Below are 25,318 nucleotides of genomic sequence, written 5' to 3'. Positions count from 1 at the left end.
CCTCAATTCTTATATCTTTTTATGAATATCCCGTACAACCCTGGGCGTCACTTTTTTAAAACACTCCGTACAGAACTGATAAAATTGTTTTTGGGGGGCAAACAACCCCGACTAAAATGGTCAGTGCTCACAAGACCTTATGGTCAAGGGGGGTTTGATTTCCCGGATTTTGAATTGTACTTTGAATGTGCGCAGGCGCACTATGCTTATTTTTGGATTAACCCACCCAAATACATGCCACAGGTTGCGGCAGAACACTGGCTGGCTGACCCTATCCCCCTTGACGGGATGATGATGATACACGTACCGCCTCGCACCCGAAACGTAGAGCTAACAACTGTCACCAGCACGGTTGACACCTGGCACAGAATAGGCAACCGCCTCGGGGCTCCACTCATATACTCTCCACTACTGCCCCTCTCCTATCATCCCCAGATGCCTCTACTCCAAGAACGAGGATTTCGCAAACTGTGCGAACGTGCAAAAATCGCTAAATGGGGGGGGGGGGATCTCTTTCGAAATGGCATATTCTACTCTGCTGATCAATTATTTCATGAATCACAGAGCACTCCATTAGATTTTTTTTATATGTATGACTGCGGCAGGGAATGCGTTCCATTATTCCAAAATTCCCTCGGGAACCCGCACACCTTGCACCTCTCCACAATATGCTGGGAGCTACCAGTCCGGGGCATCTAGTCTCTGCGTTATATCACGGTATTCGCACGCAACAACCTGACTCAGACCACACAGCACAAATGCATTGGAGCACAGACTTGGGCATAGAAATAACACCTGAACAATGGACATACTGCTGCCTACAAACTGCACACATATCTGCTAGCTGTAGGCTGCGCATTTTTCATTACAAATATGTGCAGCGATTATACTGCACCCCGGTCAAGATGTTTCGGTTTAAACTAAGGGAAACAGATAACTGTGATAGATGTGGAGCCCTGGGGCTGGATTTATGCAGCTGGCCTGGGCGTGCCCGCAAATGCGAGAGTACTGGAGAATGGTATTTGATGCTTTATCACAGATGACATCTACCACAGTAGAATGCAATCCATTATTGGAGCTCCTTGGGTATACTGAACAGATTCCAAAGCCATACCGCTGATACATCACACTCTCACTGTTATTGGCAAAGCGCAGAGTAGCATGTAGATGGGGCAGAGGCCGTGCCCCCAAATTTAAAGAATGGCTCGATTACTTAATATACTGTCAAGAACAAGTTACTATATGCTGAGATGCTACCTCGTAACTCAAGACCCAAAGATATATGGGGCTCCCTCAAACATTACCTCATGATGCAAAGTGTTGAGAGTGCATCGAGCACACCATCTGAGGAGGGAGAGTGACAATGTTGATATTTCAACACATCCTAAACATGGGGTTCAAAGTTAATAGTATTTCTCCTGAAAGAGGAATGGGATTAGTGGGGCATTCCTCCATGTGGTTGAGAGTACTCATAGAGCTGTATAGCCGGTCAAGCTGGGATTGTCGAATGCTGTGAATGATGTGCTGAAATTTACCCCCATAGACGAACCAAAACATGTCCTTACTGCCCAATACACGCATATTTCAAGAACAGACTGTCCCTATCAAGGCAATCAAACAATAATGACTATAGCTATTAGCTTGCCACTGCATAAGGGGGGAATTGGATTGAAATTACTGTATTGTTGAGTGTTGCACAATGTGATCAATGCCTTTTTGATATATGCAATGTCTGTTACATATGTGGAAAATTCAATAAAAAGAAGTTAAAAAGAAAAATTACAAATCATAAGAAGGGGTCATTGTAGAGTAGGCATTCAGTATTTCATAATCTGGAGAAAGGGTCACTGTAAGAAAATGACACTTTTTGCATAATCATCCCCATTTTTATTGGACTGATGCGGTTGGTTTTTTGACTATGCAGTGCACTCTGTTCCTGTATCAATGTAGCTGCAACATCATTTCCCCTCCTTTCAGGGACTAATGTAGTTTCATTTATTTTTAAAAGACTGAGTACCGCTGTTATTTATCTAACACGTGACATTCAGCCTACCGGACACCATAGGTGAGGGTTCTAGGTAAGGCATAATCAGTTCTCTCAATAGATATTATCTTTGTAACTATTACAGGCTTGCACGATCTGCGGGATCTTCTATATTATTTCTCTCCTTTTAACAGAATATGCATTATCATTAAATGACACTGTTGTCCACTATGACAGCAGTGGAGTGGCCATCTCCATTGACATAATACTTACATCAATACAGCTTGTAAGTACCCTCTAGCAAATATTACCTATTGGTAAGTGGCACTCATTGATTGACACAGGGTAATCGCACTGCAGTCCCTTCTTTCATTCTTTCTGTCAGTGGTTTTTCTTGGCCCCACATTATGTAATAAGTATGATGGTGTACTCGTCTAGCTTTGTGTCAACATTGTGTTTTTTATATTCTCATAATATCTCCCATAGTAAGTATGGGGAGATATATATTTATTTCTCTGTTGTATGAATTTCACAGGGTCTGGTGTCTCTGGCTGTGGTTCTTTTTGATAGTCACTCTTGTGATTTTTATATGTCTGTCCAATCGACCCAAATGTACCTTTGTATGGGCTGCTTATATATTTTGTTTATATTTTTTAGCTATCTCCTGGGTGCATTGTGATTCTTTGGTATCTGGCAAGGTCCTGAGGAAGGTGGCCGTACTATAGCCTTATAGCCCGCCGTAGCGGGCTATACCGGCTATTAAAGGCCCGCTGCAGCGTTAAAGGCCCGAGCCGAAGGCGAGGGACTTTAACAAAAGCAGCGGGACTTTAATAGCGGTATAGCCCTGCTACGAAGGGCTATAAGGCTATTAGAACATTCTGCCACTAGAGGGCAGAATGTTCTAACAAATTAAACAAAGGCTTCTCGAAGCTCGAGGAGATTTAAATCCCCTCGAGCTTCGAGAGGCTTATGTAAAACATTGGAATGTTGCTCTGCGGGCCTTTACCGGCCCGTAGAAGCACGGAGCACTCCATTGTTTACAATGGAGTGCTCCACATTCCAATGTTCTAATATCTTTTATATGCCACCGAAAAGCGCGTCAACCTATATTGTTCAGATTCTGCTGAACACATCCACCTTACATGGTCGTGGAGATTTTGCAATCTATTGTCTCCCTTTTTTCCAGATTTATGCGCTTGTGAATGTTGTATGAGTCTGTATGATTTTGGATGGTTTTGTTTGAGTATGTATGAACATTTTTCTTTTGTATGGTTTCTCTCTCAGGGGTTATTGGTATAATAGTGTATTGCATTTACTTTTGAATTTTATGTAGGAATTCTGTTCACTTGTATGTATATTTATATAAAATAGTTTTATACAAAAGGAGAAAAAAAGCAATGAAAATGTTGATACATATATCTTCAATGATAAAAAAGAAGTTAAATAAACAATTATGATAAAATCAATTTTATCTTATTAGTTTTGTTGATGTCATCACATTGTTGGCTACGGTTTCCTTTTAAAGAAGATTTTGAATAAAGAAAAGTCACACAAGACCTGCTGTTTGGATTTGAAACTTTGTTAATTATAACCTGTAACCTATTCTGATATTGAGTGGAGTGCTGGATCTCTTTGTTTGGTTATTCAATTATGTGGAGTTTTCCATAGGGGGCATAGGGGTATTGAGCCTCAGGTCCCTGGCACCCTGAAAAGAAAGTGACTATAACCCAACTAACGGATAGGTGCAGTCATTGTTGCCCCACACCCTGTGTCTTTTGTGTGAATATATCAATGCAGTGTTTCGATGGGGCATAAATCTCAATTGGTCAGGGTGCACTAAGTTACAGATTACTTGGGTCAGACGATTCGCCAGCACTTTAACTAGGATTTTGGGTTCCGCATTTAGCAGGTAAATGGGCCTGTACGTGGAGCATTTGTACTTTGGCTTTCCCTCCTTACATATAGCTACCAATGTGGCCACCAGCTGCTCGGCTCTCATCAAACATGGCCCGTAAATGCGGGGCTATTGTATCAGGCTTTATCTTGTATAATTCGATCAGTAGACTGTTGGGGCCCAGGGCCTTGCCGGAGTGAAGGCTTCTAATCGCCTGTGCTATTTCGTCATTTGTGAGATCGCTATCCAATATGTCCCTTTCCTCCACTGATAGGGTGGGCAGCTGGATATCCCTAAGCAATTCCTTGGAGTCGTCCTCGGATAAAGTTGAACACGTTCGATATACAAAGTTATAGTGGTCAGCAAATTCATTGACGATTGCCTGCGGATCTGTTACTTTCCCACCTTTGTCGTCAGTCAGCTCCGGTACCAACCTGCTTGCCAATTCTTTCCTGTTAAGCCAGGCAAGCAACTTCCCGGGCTTGTCCCCCAAATCGTACAATCTACTGTCTTTGTCCTTCCCCAGTGTTTTGGCCATGTCTGTGGCTATGGATTTATATTCGTTCGTTTGAGCTTCAGGGCATCGAGTTTCTCCTGTGTAATCTCCTCCCCGGTGATCCTCTCTAGACGGAGAACTTTATTCTCCACCTGTACCAAGTCTCTCAATTTCTCTTTACGCACTCCTGAAATTGAAGAAAGTGCCTACCCCCTTAACACTGCCTTGAAAGCTTCCCAAATAGTTTGGGAGGAGTTTTCCTCATTGTCCAGGAAATAGTTATCTATAGCCTGTAGGAGTGCTTTTTTGACCACTGGATTGCGGAGGTACCAGGGGTTGATAGGCGCAATCCTCCCGACCTGCTTTTCACCCAGGACCAAAGGTGCCCAAACAGGAGAGTGGTCAGATATGCCCCATGCCATGTGTCTGATCTCATGAATGTCAGCAATTTGGGCTGCTGGAACAAGGAGATTATCGATACGGGAAAGGCTATTGTGTGCCCCAGAGTGGAAGGTGTGTTGAATACTGTCAGGGTGGTATGCTCTCCACACGTCAACGAGGCCCAAGGCGTCCAGAAAGTCCAGAAGCCATCTATACGAGGAGCCAATTTTGCGTGGAGGATGGCACTCAAGGAGTCCCGACACAACCGAGTTGAAGTCCCTTCCCACCACGAGGTGGCAATCCGGGAACGAAAGCATTATGGTTTCCAAGTCTTTAAAGGTGAGGCTCTGAAGGCCAGGTGGGAAATACACCATCATCAAGGTGTTTTCCCATCCCATTGCCCCGAGTTCGCGGCATATCTGCCCATGTCGTCGACCCAAGTATGGTGTATGGAAAGTGGGAAGGAGTTTTTTTACCATGATGCCCACCTCCCCCTGGAGCCTGTGGTGAAGCCAGAATGTTCCACTAGTCAATAGGCCCATCTATTCAATGCTTTGCAGGAATTACCCACAAGGTTGGACTCCTGTAGGAGCACAACGTTCGGGGACTGTCGTTTGATGTACTGTAGGACTATGCAACATTTTAGTTTGTCTCCGAGGCCATTGACATTCCAACTTAGGAGCCTAAAGTGTTTATCCCAGTATGCCCTGCCGACGTCACAAAAACTAGGTGAAACCACCCTATTCCCACCCAACTGCCCCCCACCCTGCTCCCCTGCACTCTGGGCCTTAAACTGCCCATTTAACAAACCATGCAGAGTGCCTGTTGCCCACACTTGCAACTAAAAGTAGTCTAATATGGGGGTGAGAGGCTCCGCTAATCCAAACTCTCCCCAGTTCAGTAAATCTATCTCGCTCCCGGTGCCAGGGCGGTTGACAACAATTAAACCCAAAAGAATAGATAGCACTACTGACAAAGTACATTTCCTCGGACTGTCTCTATGAACCCCCACCGCCCAACACGGTTCTTGAATTTAAGGCATCAAAATGGGTTGAATGCACCTTAGAGTCTGGAGACAGTTTCAGCCCTGGACCCTCAGCAAGCATTGTGTTCTTCTGCTCCTCTCCAGCCCTCCAACCAGTCGGCAGCCCCTTCAGGATGGTCGAAGAACCAGGCTTTACCATTTGCCTCCGCTCAAAGACGGGCTGGAAATAACATTGCATATTTAACGCCTTTGTCCCGCAGTTTTTTCTTCACCGCAAGAAAGGATCTTCTCCGTTTCTGCACTGCAAGGGTGAAGTCCGGGAAGAAAGAGATTTCTGCGTTCTCAGAACAGAGAGGCGGGGCCACTCTGGCGTTCTGTAGATTGACATCCGGATTGTGAAAGTTCAATAATCTTGCCAGGATAGGGCGGGTGGGTGCTCCAGGCTTTGGTCTCCTCCAGGAACTCTGTGTGCCCTTTCAATCACGAAGAATTTGGAGAGGCCCATAGGCTGCAGGTGATTGAGTATAAGACCCTCTACGAAAAGGTCGGTTGCCTGTCCCTCAGCTTTTTCAGGCACCCAAATGATGCGCATGTTGTTCCGGCGGGTGCGAACTTTATAGTTGTAAAGCTTGTCCTCTGCAAACCTCCAGAAGGCCTGCAGTTCTCTGACCTCCTGCTGCAATTACGATGTATCATCAACAACGCTGGAGGTGGTGATCTCCATCTGTTTAACTTTCTCCCCAATTTTCATTAGATCTGCCCTGATAAGTGTCACCTCTGATGTGATTACGTCCATTCTTTGCTCCAGGGACGATCTAACCCCCGAGATGACATCCATTACGCCCTGCAGTGTTAGTTCGGTGGGGGGTCCCCTTCCGAGCCAACCGTCGTTTTCGCCGTGGGGTGGTGTTCTGAGAGCGCTGTTTTCGGGAGAGTATATCTGTCCAGCTTATTTTGCTGGACTGTCTTGTGGCCCCTGGATCCCGACATGTCTCACAATGGTGCACTGGCCTCACCCGTCCCCTGGGAGGCTATGGGCTCCGCCGACAAGCGCGCTCCAGCGCAACGACTCCCATGGTGGGAGCCAAGGTCCCCAGAGGTCCAATTTGCCAATGAGGCAGTGCAGCAGGGGGGAGCCTCACACCTTAAGCGCCCTGTGACATAGCGCCACAGCCAGGCCCACGCTGCCAGTCAATCTGGTCTTATATTGCTCCGCTAGGCCACCGACTAACTCGCCTCTTGGTAGGCCAACACACGCCGGTCTGCTAGTCACTTGGGCAGTGCTTTTCTCTACCCTCAAGGTGGTGGGGGGCTGTTATCTGCACAGGTTGGGTCTCTATCCCGTAGCGTCCACTGCTCTTCTGGACTGGCGGAGAGCAGGGCGATCACTCGACGTCAGGCGATGCGCTTCCCCACTGCCTCTTCCACCGCGACCCAGGTCCGGGGCAGGTCCCTGCGCGCCAGGATTTAGTTCCTCATGTTCTGCTCCCAGGCCAGCCCTGAGGGCACAGTCCCCAAGGGAGGGTTCCACCGGCCGCCTCCTGGAGGACTCAGGAGGGGACGAGATCTCTCCCGATGGGAACAGCCTGTAGAGGTGGACACGGCCGGTCGGTGCAGGAGCGGCCAGCCAGGAGTACCAGGTGCTTATGCTGCAATGCGGCCCAATTTTAAACAGCACGTCTGCTGCCAGCAGAGTCACAGCTCACCTCAGAGTCGCTGTATGTTACATCGGGGGCCTGTGCGATACTTAGGGTCACCACCTCATTTCATTCCTTCCCGGTCTGATGGAGGGCCCCAACTCTGGCCTCGCGTTGCAGACAGGCCCTATCCGCTTCGTCGCCATGCCCCTTTGCTCCGCACTGCAGTCTCCAGCTTCAGGGCCAGAGTGGGCCGCAAATCGCCGCGGTCGTAACTTCGCCGGTATCAGCCGAGGAAAGCCGGTTATTGGCTCAGCAGTAGCCTTAGAATGTCCGACGATCGCCCCACCACTCGGGTGCCGGATCAGTGTCACGGATAGCCAGAAGGGAAACGGGTGTTGTCGGAGCTACTCTATCTCACGGCCATTGTGCTCAGCGGCGAAGTCACGCCCCCCCTTACTGGATTTTTGATATTGTTTAGGTTATTAACATATTTTTTATTGTTATACATTTTTATTCTGTTGTGTTTTTGACTTTTAACTATTTTGGTACTTTGTGCCATTGCTACCAGGGGTTGAGATCAGGTTTAAATTACTGAAACCTTTACTGGACCTAACAAGAATAGCAACATTATTACTTGTGGTTGACTACCACCCACCCTAAATATTAATCCAGTTTCTCACTCTGGTGTTCATTGATAGGATGTAGAACTTGTGTTTAGCAGTATCACTCAGCTATTAGGTTGAAAATTAGAAATCCTCAAATTGAACTTGACGCAAAAATGTATTTTTGATTTTAAATTGCATGAGATCTTTGATTGGGTCATTTTTAATTATTCTACATTCATTTTCATTCCAATTTTTGCACCTTTTAAAAGTCTAAGGGAACAGGAAATTGGATCTGGCAACCCTGACAACTCTCACAGTAGCAGAGAAGAAGACCCTATGCAGAGAAATAAAATTGAATCTGGGCCACAATGCCAAGAAGGTGAATTTATTTTTTTAAAGTCAAATGTATTTTTAACATTTGATTCAGACCTCATCGGAGGTCAACAAATGCAAGTACATATTTTTAAAAAATTGCATTTATACTTTTAAAATTTTCTTTAAAACATGTTATAGGCATGGTAATTTAAAATTAATGAGTGCAAATACATTGTTTGTGGTTATTAAAATTATAGCATTTTTTAAAACAACTTTAGAAAACTCTTTAAGAACTCATACAAGTTATAGCAAATAAATTCAGGCAGATAGGTTTTATGAAACGTTGCCGGGCTTCTACCAGGGTCAGATTTGGGCAAGTTAAAAGTACATGGCAGAGGTCTTGTACTCCACCGTTGCACAAGTCACAGAGACCTGATGAATATTCAGAGGAATTTAATATGGAAGAGTAAACTTTTAATGGAAGAATTCCTAGTCGCAGTAGAAGGATACAGCAGCTTACTCTATGTTCAAGTTCTAACAGGGAATTTTGGTGCACCGTTCAGGGCTGGTAGTGAATGGGATCTTCCAGGGCAAGGCCTCCTGAACTAAACATTTGCCAGTTGGAGCTCAGTCACACACATTCAGCAATGGAGTTGAAGGCCAAACTGGCAGCCAAAGCCGTGGAGGAAATGCAACTGGAACTAGACAAAAAGAAATTGGCTTTGGAGGACGAGAAGGCCAGGCTGGGCTTCATGCCCAATGAAGATGGTGGCGGTAATCATAAAGTATCTGCGGAGAGCCACACACCCCTCAATTGCCCAAGGGTATTGTGCCTCACTTTGTGGTGGGGGACGATATTGAGAAATGGTTTGCCTTCTACGAAAAAGCATTGAGGATGTGAAGGGTGGATCAAAAGCAATGGAGGACCTTACTGTGAGAGTTAGTACCAACACTAGAGAAGGATACACTCCTGATTCTAGAAGAGGGAGTAGCGGACTTCTACACTGACTGTGCAGAGATGTAGTCTCCACCTGAAGTGTAACAGAAGAAGTTCCAAGACACACACAAAGACACACAACAATCCTGGGTTGACTTTGTAGATGTCTCGCTAAAAGCACCAGAGTACTGAGTAAAAGGCAATATGGTCACTGCTTATAATGGGCTATGTAATCTAATCATGAAGTAGCACATCTTGAGTAATTGTCATTCAGAGTTACACCAGTGGACTTCACGTTGTATGACCCCAGGCACTTTGGTAAGACAGCTGACATGTGGGTGTGCACTATGGTGTCTAAAAAGTACTAGGCGGATAATTCCAAGAAAGGGGGTTTAGCCCCCTCTCAGGGAAAAGAGTGGAGCAACATGGATAAAATGGAGTTCTCACAAAGGCCCCAAAAGTCTACTCAAAAGGGGGAGTCCCTGTTTTTCCAAACTGAACTATGGCGGGTATGAGGGGAAGAAACCTTTTGATCACATTAACCTTTGGGTGTGCCTGGACTGTCACAAGACAGGGCAAAAAAGGGGGACTCAGTCTGCTCCAAGAAGTCCCCCATATGTGAGCAGTGCTAGGGGAAACAAGGCATTGGACTGAAGCCATCTTAGTCTCTGTGGGTGGGGTGGATGTTGAAGCTTTGGCCACCTTACCTCCCAGCATGTTGAAGTGCAGGCAATGGCCAATTATCAATGGGACCAAGGGAGAGGCTCTGAAGGATACAGGAGCAAGCATGAATACAGTGGTCGACACTTTAGTTTCCCCAGAGCAGATTATACCAGATGTCGTCCATAGGGTAGTCAATGCTGACAATGAGGTGACATTTCATCCCATGGCAATAGTCACCTTTGAGTGGGGAGGGATTATTGATCTGATGAAGGTAGCTGTGCGCCCTGCCATTCCAGTGGAGTGTCTTCTGGTAAACAGCCTAGAAACCTCTGCTTGGGCTGAGTTGAAAGGGAAGGGTGATGCAGAAACACTGGATCTGCCCAAGTGAGTGTGTTCTGCCACAAGAGCTCAGACAGCCCATCAGGGGAGTCAAGGGTGCCTGGATTCTGGAACATTGGCCCTGATTCCCACAACCAAGTGGAAGGGAAAGTGGTGTGGGAAGCCAGCCCCAAATCTCTCTATAGCCCAAAAGGAATCGGACCCTCCGGGGGAGGATGATCTAGAGTTTAAAGGGAAATAACCTACCCTGGGAGACCTACCAGAACTCTTTGAGCTGCATGGGGCAGGTGAGACTCAAGGGAGAAATTCTGCAAGCACAGAGAACATGCCCAACCTGTGAAGGCCTTTGGCACTAAGCTGAAGATCAGGACCAGGATGATACCAGGGGAACCCTTAGGACCCCCAACAACATAGGGACTTTCTCTTAAACCTAGCCCATGATATTCCCTTTGGAGCAGATGAAAACCTGGGACAGGTTGAATAACTATTTTACGGGTACCAGATGTCTGAAAAGATGAAGAAGCTCTGTCACTCTTGCATCACCTGTCAAGCCAGGAGAGAAACCAAATATCTTTTAATTCCAGTACCTGCGGTAGGGACTCTTTTTGAGAGGATGGGGACTGACAATGTTGGCCCCCCGGGCACTAAATCTGCTTCAGGGAAAAGGTTTCTCTTGGTGGTGGTGGGCTATACCACCATGTACCCTGAATCCATAACTCAAACTGCGTCAGTGGTGGACAGGGCCCGGCTAGATATGGAGGTAATCTCAGATAGAGGGACAAACATCATGTCTGTGTACTTGAAGGCTATGTGGGATCAGAGATGGGTGACTTAATAAGTTCATCACCCCTAATGAACCCCGAACCAATGGCCTTGAAGAGAGATTCAACGATATGATTATGGGGTCGTCTGAGAAACTCCATAGGAAGTGGGATGTCCTAATCCCATGGCTTTCATTTTCCTGGAGGGAGGTACCACAAAAAGAGTGGGCTTTAGCCCCATTGAACTTTTGTATGAGTACCCTGTCAGAGGTCCCTTATTTCTTGTTCAAGAAGGGTGGGAGAAACTTCTCAAAGAACCCACACAGGGCATTGTGGACAATGTGCTGGGCCTGCGTTCCAGCATGGCTAAGGACGTGAAAAGGGCTAACAAGAACTCGCAGGCCAGCCAGGAACTTAATACGTATTAGTATGATCAAAATGTACCTTGTTGAAATATCAGCCAGCATATAAAGTGTAGGCCGTGGCTCGCAGGACCCTCTAGAACAAATGGACTGGGACCTACATTGCAATGGAGTAGATGGGTGAGGTTACCCACCTGCTAGACCTTGTGAACAAAAGTAACCGTACGGCTGACCAATGTTGAGCACATCAAATCCAAAATCAGTATACAAATTCGTAGTAGGTGCAAGAACACGTCCAGAGCGAGCCGTACTTATGCTCTACTGGAAACCAGATATACAAACTTTTTTACAAAAGGACGGTGCACCAAAGAGGAGTCTTTTCAAATATTCCAATTGTTGTTCTTTTATTCTTATTCAACTCTTAGAGATATCAGACTCAGCCAACGCGTTTCGTTCTTTACGAACTTCGTCAGGGCATAGATTGTTTTTTAAAACATCGACCTTCAGGAATTTCAAAAGGTGGTCGACTTTCAATTGGTATGCTTTTTCACAAGAAATGTCATGTGACCTCTCCAGGTAGCTGAAATGTGTATATATGGTCAAGATCCTATGTAAACCACCGGTTAGTTCAATTAGAAGTCGGACTCTTAGTTTAGTCCATAGATTGCGTGAGTAAAATTGAATCAACACTGTTGTTGTATATTTAAGACCAATGTGTAGGCTCCATTTTTCGTAGAAACGGGCGCTTCCTCAAGTTAGCGGCATGTACCTTGTTGAAATATCAGCCAGCATATAAAGTGTAGGCCGTGGCTCCCAGGACCCTCTAGAACAAATGGACTGGGACCTACATTGCAATGGAGTAGATGGGTGAGGTTACCCACCTGCTAGACCTTGGTACCCCCAGAGACCCTCACAGGATGATTCATATCAACCATTTAAAGCTCTGGTTTGACCAGGAAAACATGACAAGGCTCGTGGTAACAGATAGAGGAAAAGGAGGGTGAACCTCTCCCTTAACTCTTGTCTCACGTGTCAAGGTTGGTTCAGTGGAGCAAGTAGTGCTCTCTCCTACATGGACAGAGCAGCAATAGAGAGACTGGTGCCAATTGTTGGGAAGGTTTGCTGTACTGTTCTCCCTGCACCAGGATTGACCAAGAGGTACATTCATGACATTGACACTGATCACTGCTATTCAAAAACAAAATCTACTAATTGTTTGACAAAGTAAGAGCAAGTACTAGGGAACAAGTTTCCAAAATGTTGTTCCTGAAGATGATTGAGCCCTCTAGTAGTCCCTGGTCCAGCACACTGGTGCCCAAGGCCAACCTGAAAAGGGGGACCCCAGATCCTAGATTACGTGTGGCTTACAGAGGACTGAATGTCATAACCAAGACTGACACCCCATTCCCAGAGCAGATGAGCTTATCAACCGGTTAGGGGCTACTAGGTATCTCAGTAAATCTGATCTGACTTCTGGATACTGACAGATTATCTTGACAGAAGGAGAGAAGGTAAGATCTGCATTCTCAACTCCTGCGGCCACTTCCAATTTAAGCTAATGCCCTTTGGGTTGAAGAATGCCTCTGATTTGAAATAAGCAGCCAAAGAAGGTCATATGGACCAAGGAGTGTCAGAATGCCTTTAACACCCTGAAAGAGGCACTATGTACAGTGTAGGAGAGTAGGATCTGCTTCACATGTTTACCCCCACTTTTTGCTGGTGTTTCACTGTTTTTCGACTTTAGTCTGGCTGGGACCCTGCTATTCAGGGCTCTAGCCTAGCTGCTTCCTCTCTAAAATGATTCCATGTACTTTAGGTACAGTTCAGATTGGATCTGAGGTGCCCTTATAAGTCCCTAGTATATGGTATACTATGTACCCATGGCATAGGTATCCCAGAGGTCTACCAGGGGCTGAAGCATGTATTATGCCACCCATGGAAAGCCATCCAAAAAAACACCACAGGTCTGCTACTGCAGCCTGGGTAAGATGGTGCATGCACCCCTTCCTGAGATATAGGTTCACTATATCTCACCATATACTGCACATACAAACCTATCAGTCACCCCTATGGCAGGCCTTATCAATCCTGAAGGCAGGGTGCTTGGTTATGTGTGAGGGGGTGCCCAGGCATGAGCTGAGCCCCTCTGCAGTCTTCGGAATCTCTTCTCCGGGGTTGTCAGTAGTGCAGCCTGACCATATACTCTTAAGTGCATTATAACCAAATGGTAAATGCTAACTTTGGACTGGCTAAAGAACAAAACACCTAGTCCTCCCTGGATTTAGTTTAAATGACACAATATTTTTATATACCCTTTCATGAATTGAAACACAAAAGATGGGGCTTTATAAATTGCCTATTGTTCAAAAAGTTTTTTATTTATTACACATTCTTTTATTGTGTGATGGAGACAAACGTAACTAATACAAACATCTATATACAATATAAATGACAATACAATACATTGAACAGCACCCTAGGCAATTTAAACATCCAATCATCTACCATACTTGGCCAAACCATTCATACCAATAGGCTGACTCATACTCTACTAAACTAGAAGGCCCTTCAACAACTACTCCCTTTTGGGACACAGATAATTTATCCGTGTCAAACTTTTTAAGACAATTATTTTCTTAGTAAACACTTAGAACCCAAAGAAAACATCAAGGGCAGGACTTTTTGTGTGGAGTGTGTAAAGGACCAACTGGTCGACTGGTCTACGCGTTTCAAACCTCTAACATTATGAGGTTCTCATCAGGACCCATAAATTCTGAAAAGGAAATCAAAAAAAGAATAAAAAATGATAACTCTCAATTTTAATTTGGCAATTACAGAACTTGAGCCAGCCCCCATTCTCAGCCTGGCATACCCACCTTATGAATATTTATGCACGTGTGGTCTTAGCCTGCTTAATGTCCAAAAGATTATTCAATCAGCTAGTGCCTGGAGCTGAAAACAACGAAATATGACAATAAACCTACTCGTCAAATACTTCACACACACAATGGACAGACGCACAAGGACAAGACAGTAAGTAGGAGAGTTGCTCACCCTACGATTTCAAATGCTTCCCAAATAGTCGGTTGGTCTAGCGTTCATGTGTCCCCTTTGTTGGGCGTAATCGGGCTTTTAATAATCCGCTGCCATCAAAGACTGTGAATAAAAAGAGCGAAGCGGTGAAGCTTGCGTGTGTAATAACGCTGTTGAGCTAATGTGCCGCTTTGAGCTTCCCCATAACGTGGACTCAATAGATCATCGCCTACCTGGTGATTGCTTCTTCTCGCCATTCTACGGAGCCGTATACCTCAACCGGGGATTGCTTGAGTGACCAGGAAGTGAATTAGATCCTTAACGATAGGTGATGCGCATAGCATCATGGGAATTGTAGTTCTTTTCTTGGGAGCAATGGGAAATGTAGTTCCCATCTAGTCCATGATGTTGAAAACTTTATTAAACAGGGATTAATATCAATGCAAACGATTAGATCGTAATTATGCGATGAACTGTTGATGCGAAAAAATATAGTTTCCATTGGACCAATGTCACAAACGCTTAGTCAAAACATATTTTATGTTTTGTTGAACGAATATTTTGTTGGAAAAATCCCCCAAAAGGCAGATACCTTTGGTGAGATACAGAAATGTGAATTCATACACAGGGAGAAGTCCACTGATCCTACTCAAGTCGTGAGCGGTCTATATATTTCAGCTATTTCATTAAGACCGTTGGTCGTTGTGTTAAATTTCATAATTAGAAATGACTCTCTTTGACTCAAGCGACCTTCCAAGTCACCACCACGTGGATCTTGCTCAATTTTAGACAAAACTGTCCACTTCAGATCTTCCTCACGGTGTTTCAATAGGCTCCAATGACTCACTAGTGGAGCATTTTCAACTTTCCGTCGGATCCTCGACTTATGTTGAATGATGCGTTGTCGCACTTCCTGGGTAGTCTTGCCTATATACAATTTAGGGCATGGGCATGTGACTGCGTAAATCACATTTTTCGTCCTACAATTAGTAAAGGCATCATGTTTCCAATAGATGTTATTAAAGGTGAATGTATCGCCTTCTATAGTTTGTTCACAGCAAATGCAGGATCCGCATCTGTGATGACCGACGATTGGAGGCAAAGCTAATAGTCCTCTCAACGTGGGGGGCTGTGGTTTAGGCAGAGCTGCTCTTACGATGAAGTTAGCTATGCTTTTTTCTTTTTTGAACGCGAATAGGGGTGGTGTGGAAAAGTCATTATGGAGATCTTTGATCAGGTGCCAATTTGACAAGACTAGTTTGCGAATTTGATGTGAATTGGGACTAAATGTTGTCACACAAACCGGTCTATTCGCTGTCTTCTTCTTTTTGCTTGTCAATAGGGTTTCCCTTGGTGTCCACCAGGCTCTTTTTAGGGAATGTTTGAGTAGTTTTCGTGGGTATCCTCTCTCAAGTAGTCGGTCTTTAAGTTTGTTGGCATGAAAAAAGTATTCTTCTTTTTGAGAACAATTCCTACGGATCCGTAGGAACTGCCCGTACGGTAAATTCTGCTTTAGGCTCCGAGGGTGATTGCTGGTGTAATGCAATGCCTTATTTCGATCGGTTGGCTTCCTAAAGAGTGTGGTTTCTAATTGTCCTGATAGGTTTTTTACTTGAACGTCCAAGAATGTTATTGATTTGTTGGAAGCCGTGCAGCTGAATTTGATGTCTCTCGTTCGTTCATTGAGCCATCCTACAAATTCATCCAATTGTTGTTCAGATCCAGTCCAAATGAGAAAGATGTCGTCTATATATCTCATATAGTTAGAAATGTTAGTCGAATAGGGGTTGTTTTCATAAATGAAATTATTTTCATATAGTCCCATGAAAAGCACCGCTAGCTCAGGGGCGAAAGGACACCCCATCGCCACGCCTTTTATTTGAAAGAAGAACTCAGAGTCGAAAGAAAAATAATTCTTCGATAGTGCAAATTTGGCGAGTTCTAGAATAAAATCAGATGGAACCTGGACTGGCCGTTCTCTTTTCTCCAGGAACCATGTCAGTGTCTCTAGTGCTTGGTCCTGAGGAATCTGGGTGTAAAGTGACACCACATCTAGTGTCACCATTAGTTGATTTTTACTATCAAATTTGACTGATGTTATTCGGTTCAAGAAAGCTGTGGTGTCCTTCAGGTGGGCAGGGATGTCGTTGATGAAAGGTTTTAAGAAGAAATCTATATATTGAGCAACTGGTTCAATGAGCGACTCACACCCTGAGACGATTGGTCTACCAGGGGGGTCGATCTCGCTTTTATGTAGTTTTGGTATAACATAAAAGACTGGTATCCTAGGATTTTTATTTTGTAGAAAAATCCGTTCTTTTGGGCCGACGAAACCTTGTGTGTACCCTTCCTCAATAATTTGAAAAAGTTGACTTTGTAGCTCCTTGGTTGGATCCCTTGCAATTTTCCGATAGCAGCTGTGATCCTCTAGCTGACGTAGCGCTTCTTTTTTGTATTTGTTTAAGTCCCAAATGACCACTGCTCCTCCCTTGTCAGCTTGTTTGACTACCACTGACCTGTCATTTTTAAGTGCCAGCAGAGCATCTTTCTCTTGTTTGGCAAGATTGTAACTGACGAAATTTTTCTTCTTTTCCATTGTTTGTATCCCGGAAAGAATGGTCTTTTCAAAAGTACTGATGTCTTTAGGGATTTTTGGTCCTGATGGACAGAATAAGGATTTTCTCCTTAATCCTGTTATCTCTATTGGGGAGGTTTCTGGGGCATCCTGAAAAAATATTTTGAGCCGCAACTTCCGACAAAATTCAATTATTTCTAGCTTCAGTTTGACAAAGTCCGTTTGCCTGGATGGTACAAATCCTAATCCTTTGGATAGTACAGATAATTCTGCTTCTGTTAAGATTTTTTCAGATAAATTGAACACAGGTGAAGGAGCTAGCTCCTGTAGTATTGACGTCGAGTCCTCATTTCCCATGGCTGTGAGTAACGTAAGCGGCCTCTGCCCTGCCGCTGGCCTCGGGCTAAAAAATGCGGCCCTTGGTTAATTTGTTGATCCTGGTTTTGTTGTTTTAACCTTGGATTTATGTTTGTCCCTGTGTTGTCTTCCGACTCACCCCCTGAGGATGAAGATGTTGTGTCGGAGAAAGTGATGAATTTCTTTCTTGAACGTCCTCGATAGTTTTGCAAATAATTCCTCGATTCGTTGTTACTGTAGAAATCTTTGTTTAAGTACGGGTATGTGGATTCCAAAGAAAAATTCTTTTTGTCCGCCTCAAATTTGTTGCTTTTTTGAATAACCGTGTAGTCTTTAAACTCAGATATCTCCTTATCAACTTTTTCAAGTAATGTTTTGGCGTCAGTAAGACTTTGGTTGTTTCTAACTTCTGTTTCCAAGTCGGCTATTTCTTGTAATTGTACCAGTGACAACCTATGGGCTGTTTCAACAGTCAACACCATTAAATCCTGACTACATTTAGTCTCAATACAACTATAGCCCTTCTTGTATATCGGGTCGTCGATAAAAACTACTGGAATATTTCGTATTTGTAACCCTGATGGAATCGTTCCTTCTTTAAGGTGTTGTAATAAAAAATTACCATGTAAGTCTGTCCTAATTTGTTTTTTGCGTAATCGAATAAGTTTGTCAGATTCGTTCTGAGTTTTTACTTAATACTACAGGAGCTAGCTCCTTCACCGGTGTTCAATTTATCTGAAAAAATCTTAACAGAAGCAGAATTATCTGTACTATCCAAAGGATTAGGATTTGTACCATCCAGGCAAACGGACTTTGTCAAACTGAAGCTAGAAATAATTGAATTTTGTCGGAAGTTGCGGCTCAAAATATTTTTTCAGGATGCCCCAGAAACCTCCCCAATAGAGATAACAGGATTAAGGAGAAAATCCTTATTCTGTCCATCAGGACCAAAAATCCCTAAAGACATCAGTACTTTTGAAAAGACCATTCTTTCCGGGATACAAACAATGGAAAAGAAGAAAAATTTCGTCAGTTACAATCTTGCCAAACAAGAGAAAGATGCTCTGCTGGCACTTAAAAATGACAGGTCAGTGGTAGTCAAACAAGCTGACAAGGGAGGAGCAGTGGTCATTTGGGACTTAAACAAATATAAAAAAGAAGCGCTACGTCAGCTAGAGGATCACAGCTGCTATCGGAAAATTGCAAGGGATCCAACCAAGGAGCTACAAAGTCAACTTTTTCAAATTATTGAGGAAGGGTACACACAAGGTTTCGTCGGCCCAAAAGAACGGATTTTTCTACAAAATAAAAATCCTAGGATACCAGTCTTTTATGTTATACCAAAACTACATAAAAGCGAGATCGACCCCCCTGGTAGACCAATCGTCTCAGGGTGTGAGTCGCTCATTGAACCAGTTGCTCAATATATAGATTTCTTCTTAAAACCTTTCATCAACGACATCCCTGCCCACCTGAAGGACACCACAGCTTTCTTGAACCGAATAACATCAGTCAAATTTGATAGTAAAAATCAACTAATGGTGACACTAGATGTGGTGTCACTTTACACCCAGATTCCTCAGGACCAAGCACTAGAGACACTGACATGGTTCCTGGAGAAAAGAGAACGGCCAGTCCAGGTTCCATCTGATTTTATTCTAGAACTCGCCAAATTTGCACTATCGAAGAATTATTTTTCTTTCGACTCTGAGTTCTTCTTTCAAATAAAAGGCGTGGCGATGGGGTGTCCTTTCGCCCCTGAGCTAGCGGTGCTTTTCATGGGACTATATGAAAATAATTTCCTTTATGAAAACAACCCCTATTCGACTAACATTTCTAACTATATGAGATATATAGACGACATCTTTCTCATTTGGACTGGATCTGAACAACAATTGGATGAATTTGTAGGATGGCTCAATGAACGAACGAGAGACATCAAATTCAGCTGCACGGCTTCCAACAAATCAATAACATTCTTGGACGTTCAAGTAAAAAACCTATCAGGACAATTAGAAACCACACTCTTTAGGAAGCCAACCGATCGAAATAAGGCATTGCATTACACCAGCAATCACCCTCGGAGCCTAAAGCAGAATTTACCGTACGGGCAGTTCCTACGGATCCGTAGGAATTGTTCTCAAAAAGAAGAATACTTTTTTCATGCCAACAAACTTAAAGACCGACTACTTGAGAGAGGATACCCACGAAAACTACTCAAACATTCCCTAAAAAGAGCCTGGTGGACACCAAGGGAAACCCTATTGACAAGCAAAAAGAAGAAGACAGCGAATAGACCGGTTTGTGTGACAACATTTAGTCCCAATTCACATCAAATTCGCAAACTAGTCTTGTCAAATTGGCACCTGATCAAAGATCTCCATAATGACTTTTCCACACCACCCCTATTCGCGTTCAAAAAAGAAAAAAGCATAGCTAACTTCATCGTAAGAGCAGCTCTGCCTAAACCACAGCCCCCCACGTTGAGAGGACTATTAGCTTTGCCTCCAATCGTCGGTCATCACAGATGCGGATCCTGCATTTGCTGTGAACAAACTATAGAAGGCGATACATTCACCTTTAATAACATCTATTGGAAACATGATGCCTTTACTAATTGTAGGACGAAAAATGTGATTTACGCAGTCACATGCCCATGCCCTAAATTGTATATAGGCAAGACTACCCAGGAAGTGCGACAACGCATCATTCAACATAAGTCGAGGATCCGACGGAAAGTTGAAAATGCTCCACTAGTGAGTCATTGGAGCCTATTGAAACACCGTGAGGAAGATCTGAAGTGGACAGTTTTGTCTAAAATTGAGCAAGATCCACGTGGTGGTGACTTGGAAGGTCGCTTGAGTCAAAGAGAGTCATTTCTAATTATGAAATTTAACACAACGACCAACGGTCTTAATGAAATAGCTGAAACATATAGACCGCTCACGACTTGAGTAGGATCAGTGGACTTCTCCCTGTGTATGAATTCACATTTCTGTATCTCACCAAAGGTATCTGCCTTTTGGGGGATTTTTCCAACAAAATATTCGTTCAACAAAACATAAAATATGTTTTGACTAAGCGTTTGTGACATTGGTCCAATGGAAACTATATTTTTTCGCATCAACAGTTCATCGCATAATTACGATCTAATCGTTTGCATTGATATTAATCCCTGTTTAATAAAGTTTTCAACATCATGGACTAGATGGGAACTACATTTCCCATTGCTCCCAAGAAAAGAACTACAATTCCCATGATGCTATGCGCATCACCTATCGTTAAGGATCTAATTCACTTCCTGGTCACTCAAGCAATCCCCGGTTGAGGTATACGGCTCCGTAGAATGGCGAGAAGAAGCAATCACCAGGTAGGCGATGATCTATTGAGTCCACGTTATGGGGAAGCTCAAAGCGGCACATTAGCTCAACAGCGTTATTACACACGCAAGCTTCACCGCTTCGCTCTTTTTATTCACAGTCTTTGATGGCAGCGGATTATTAAAAGCCCGATTACGCCCAACAAAGGGGACACATGAACGCTAGACCAACCGACTATTTGGGAAGCATTTGAAATCGTAGGGTGAGCAACTCTCCTACTTACTGTCTTGTCCTTGTGCGCCTGTCCATTGTGTGTGTGAAGTATTTGACGAGTAGGTTTATTGTCATATTTCGTTGTTTTCAGCTCCAGGCACTAGCTGATTGAATAATCTTTTGGACATTAAGCAGGCTAAGACCACACGTGCATAAATATTCATAAGGTGGGTATGCCAGGCTGAGAATGGGGGCTGGCTCAAGTTCTGTAATTGCCAAATTAAAATTGAGAGTTATCATTTTTTATTCTTTTTTTGATTTCCTTTTCAGAATTTATGGGTCCTGATGAGAACCTCATAATGTTAGAGGTTTGAAACGCGTAGACCAGTCGACCAGTTGGTCCTTTACACACTCCACACAAAAAGTCCTGCCCTTGATGTTTTCTTTGGGTTCTAAGTGTTTACTAAGAAAATAATTGTCTTAAAAAGTTTGACACGGATAAATTATCTGTGTCCCAAAAGGGAGTAGTTGTTGAAGGGCCTTCTAGTTTAGTAGAGTATGAGTCAGCCTATTGGTATGAATGGTTTGGCCAAGTATGGTAGATGATTGGATGTTTAAATTGCCTAGGGTGCTGTTCAATGTATTGTATTGTCATTTATATTGTATATAGATGTTTGTATTAGTTACGTTTGTCTCCATCACACAATAAAAGAATGTGTAATAAATAAAAAACTTTTTGAACAATAGGCAATTTATAAAGCCCCATCTTTTGTGTTTCAATTCATGAAAGGGTATATAAAAATATTGTGTCATTTAAACTAAATCCAGGGAGGACTAGGTGTTTTGTTCTTTAGTATTTCCGGCTCAGTTCTGCTGGTTTTTTGAGCCAAAGCCCAGTTTTGGTTTTTAACTTTGGACTGGCTGCACGGAAACATGTTGTGTTTGGTGTCAAACACCTTGGAATCATACACCCACACCAGTAACTGGTGTGGGAGTATGATCTCACCCTTCTAGAGGGAGAGACATGACAGCAATGGTATACCCGGTAGAAACTGGCATCACAAAATGGATGCTGCAGCCACAGACACGGGTCTGGCCTCCTGCTGCTGACCGAAACTCCATCAGGGGAGGCCTGGACAATAGGTTTCCTGTGACAGGGAGGTGTAACCACCTCCCAGACAGGCTTATGTGTATTGGGGCTGGGTGGGAGCACTCTCTGAGTGCTTTGAAGTCCTGCACTGGGGGCACATTTGGCGTCCCTGTACATAGTCCAGCTCAAACCGGTTCAGGGGCTTCCAGCCCCTGCTCTGGCGCGAAACTGGACAAAGGAAATGGGTGTAGCCACCCCTCTTTCCAAACCCTCCCATAGGTGGGTCCCCAGAGTATGTCCAACCCCCTACCTTAGTATAAGTATGGGACCCCAGTCCTTAGGACGTTAGATTACCCTGCACAAAACTCTGAAGCTGAATTCTGGACCTTCGACGCGCTGCTCAAGACCAGAGGACTGAAGAAATCTCCCTTGGGGTCAAAGAGCGACTCCCCTGCTTGGCAGGCACAAACAAAGCAATTTGCCAGTCTTCATCATCGAAGCTCCCACCGGACTCCGAAGTATTTGCAGCCCAGGAAGAGGATTTCCAGACATCTCGGAGGCCGACCCGAGTCCCCAGCAAAGCTGAGACCCGCAGCCCTCGTGAGTAGCGTGGAACCGGAACTCCTGGTCACCATGCATTTCTGCAAGTGCATTGACTTCTCGACATCTCTTGAAGTCGTGCTTGGGCTGACTTGTAGCCCCTACCTCGAGCACTGAATCCACTGAAGATTGTTGGCCTGGTCAATCCGAGTGACCCGGGGGCCTGCCATTTTGTGTTTCTTCTCGAGGTCCCTTCGTGATCCCTGGTCTGTTGACTGGCGGGTCCCTGAGGGGGTAACTTTGTATTTGTTTGGGCTTCCCTAGTTGCTCCAGACGTGCCCTGACTCCCAACCAAGTGGTGAATCCCACAGACCTTGCTGGTCTGCACCGAAGCATCTTGCTCGTTTCTGCGTGGGTTGCTGTTGCCAAGGCTTGTTGTGTCCAATCCGGGCACTGACACTGCAGCACTCGACATCCTTCGTGGGACATCTCGAATCCAGCTCCTGGTCATCCTCGACGCCTCCTGGTCCTCGTGGCTGAAGAGTCAACCTTCACCTCTTTCTCCTGAAATCACCGGACATCGGTGGGAATCTGCTCATCGCCTTCCTGGTCACTGGCTAGTGACCCAGACTCTGTCCCCTCTGCTTACAGGTTCTTCTCATCTTTGATCCAGGCTTGGATCTCTTCGGACACTTCGCATCTTCACGGCAGCAGCACATCTTCGCCAGCTCCCATTGAAATCGACGATGTGACCCGACACCAAAAGACACCTATGCACCCGGCTTCCCTGGGTGAGGTAACACGAGTACTCCAGTGCTCCCGTGGGTGCTAGCCCTAGAACTTCCTAAGTCCAAAAGGGTTTGGTCCTGACTCATTTCTAAGTGTCCCTAATCTTTAAAAATTTAACCGCGACTTTCCCCATAGAAGCTAACGGGAGCTCGCGGCTGTGTTCACACACTGCACATGGCCCCCGTGGGACCCCTGTGTCACTACCTTGGGTGGTTCCTTGGGGTCCCAGTGATTCTACAGGCTCTAGGCCTTGTGTCTAGTTAAGTCTTGGTTCTTATACCACTATTTTAGTATATGGTTTGGCTCGCCCCTAGGGCCGGAGGTGTATTTGTGCTATTTTACTGTGATTATTGAAGTGTAACTCATGTGTTTTGACCTCTAGTCTCATAAAGAGACTAGGAGAGTGTGTTTAGTAATAAATACATATATTTTATATATATACCTGGTGTGGAGATCTTTCATTTAGTGACTCAAGAGATTATAGACTACTAAAACAAGCTGCTTTACATTCCTTCAAGACTTAGCCTGAAGGCTGCTCTCCATAGCTACCACTAGGATAGCTTTCAAATAAAGGTTGTCTTTAACCTATAACCAACAAGGGGTTGTTTGGACTGATACAAGGTGCCCACTATAACTAGTGGACAGCATATATCAGGCCAACGTCTCACATACAGCACCTGTACTCAAGGCACCTGAGGTCCAAACAGATGTTTTAGAACATGGGACTGGGGCAGTGTTATCACACCTAAATAATGAGGATTAACCAGTTGTCTTTATCAGCAGACGACTACTCCTCAGAGAGCAGCTTTGGTGTGCCATAGAGAAGGAAGATTTTGATGTGGTCTGGTCACTGAAGATGCTGAGCCTCTACTTTTTGGGGACTCACTTCAGGGTTCACTCTTACCACAGGCCTCGCAGATGGCTTGTGCAGATTGGAGGGGAAAACCCTAAACTTTTGAGGTGGTCCATCTTTTTAAAGGGTATGTACTTTAAAGTGGACTTTGCAGGTTCTTCCACTTAGATGATGAGAATTGGCATGGGAATGGCTCAGTTGCTCTTCACTTTTAATCTGGAGTGGGGGGATGTAGTAAATTGTCCCTTTTCACATGATCACCCCCATTTTTGTGGACTAATGCTGCTGGTTTTGTGACTCTGTGCACTGGGGCTCTGCTAACCAGGCCCAGGTGCATGGGCTATGACCCCTAAAACATGTTGAAATTGACTGTGATCCTATTTAGGCATTCAGCGAGGTTTTAGGTTGCAGTAAAGGAAGCAGAAGATAGAAAATGTATTTTCGATTTCCTGAATTGGTGTCTGTTGATAACATTGACGAATGAGGCCAGTTGCAAGACACAGGCAATGTCCTTCTGTGTTTAGATTCAAGATAGTGGTCTGCTTTCTCTAAAAAATTTCATTATCTATGAAAGGGCATGCCTAAGAACTGGAATTGGAAACCCTTGAAAATCCTACAGACCTCATTCACACATGCTGCCTCAGGTCTACCCCGGAGCATGCTAACTTGGATTCGGCATCCACACTGCCACACTGTTCAATCCAGTCTTCAAAAAGTGTTTTGCTGTAGGATATTAGCCACTGCAAGCACAGCCATCTTCCACAAGGCAGCAGTGTGCCTTTCTAGTGAGCAAGTTACATGACTTAAAGTCCTAAAGTGTAAACTTCTGGATGCAAACTTCTTGTTAACTAAGGCATACAGGCTTTTTGGAACAGTATTCTGTCCGTATTTGGTTGAAGAAGCCTGACCTATTAGACTTTTTGGTGGAGACTCTGCATCCAGAAAAGTGAGATCCGACCACACTGGCCTGTGATTTCCAAGAGCAAGGCTGGGCATTCCTGACACAGACTGTGTTTTTACCAGGCTTTGTGTAAGCCATCCAGGAGACTGATTAAAGAAGGGAACAAATAGTTCAGCCACTTATTTTAATGCCATCTTCTCAGAAATAAGGTTAGGTTCGTCTCACACAGAGCCCGTTAGTATGGTCTGTCAAACTCTAAATCAACCCCTCTAGAGTTTAGAAGTT

At 44.4% G+C, this 25,318-nt stretch overlaps 1 protein-coding gene and 2 long non-coding RNA genes across 3 annotated transcripts in view; 1 reads left to right on the top strand and 2 right to left on the bottom strand.

The window, feature by feature from the left end:
• The window catches only part of DNAH7 (dynein axonemal heavy chain 7), a 1,967,826-nt gene that overhangs the window by 304,274 nt on the left and 1,638,234 nt on the right, over window positions 1–25,318 (bottom strand). The window lies entirely within an intron of this gene.
• On the bottom strand, window positions 13,848–14,447 carry LOC146857996 (uncharacterized). The gene is made up of 3 exons (XR_014979977.1): window positions 14,417–14,447; window positions 14,239–14,314; window positions 13,848–14,135 (listed from the first exon to the last, which is right to left on the bottom strand). It is a non-coding gene; the product is annotated as an uncharacterized LOC146857996 (long non-coding RNA).
• LOC146857995 (uncharacterized) lies at window positions 20,879–21,478 on the top strand. The gene is made up of 3 exons (XR_014979976.1): window positions 20,879–20,909; window positions 21,012–21,087; window positions 21,191–21,478. It is a non-coding gene; the product is annotated as an uncharacterized LOC146857995 (long non-coding RNA).

This window comes from Triturus cristatus, chromosome 3_2 (genome assembly GCF_964204655.1).
Source record: "Triturus cristatus chromosome 3_2, aTriCri1.1, whole genome shotgun sequence".
NCBI lineage: Eukaryota > Metazoa > Chordata > Amphibia > Caudata > Salamandridae > Triturus > Triturus cristatus.
The sequence above is the reverse complement of the archived record's forward strand: the minus strand, read 5'-3'. Positions and strand labels throughout refer to the sequence as shown.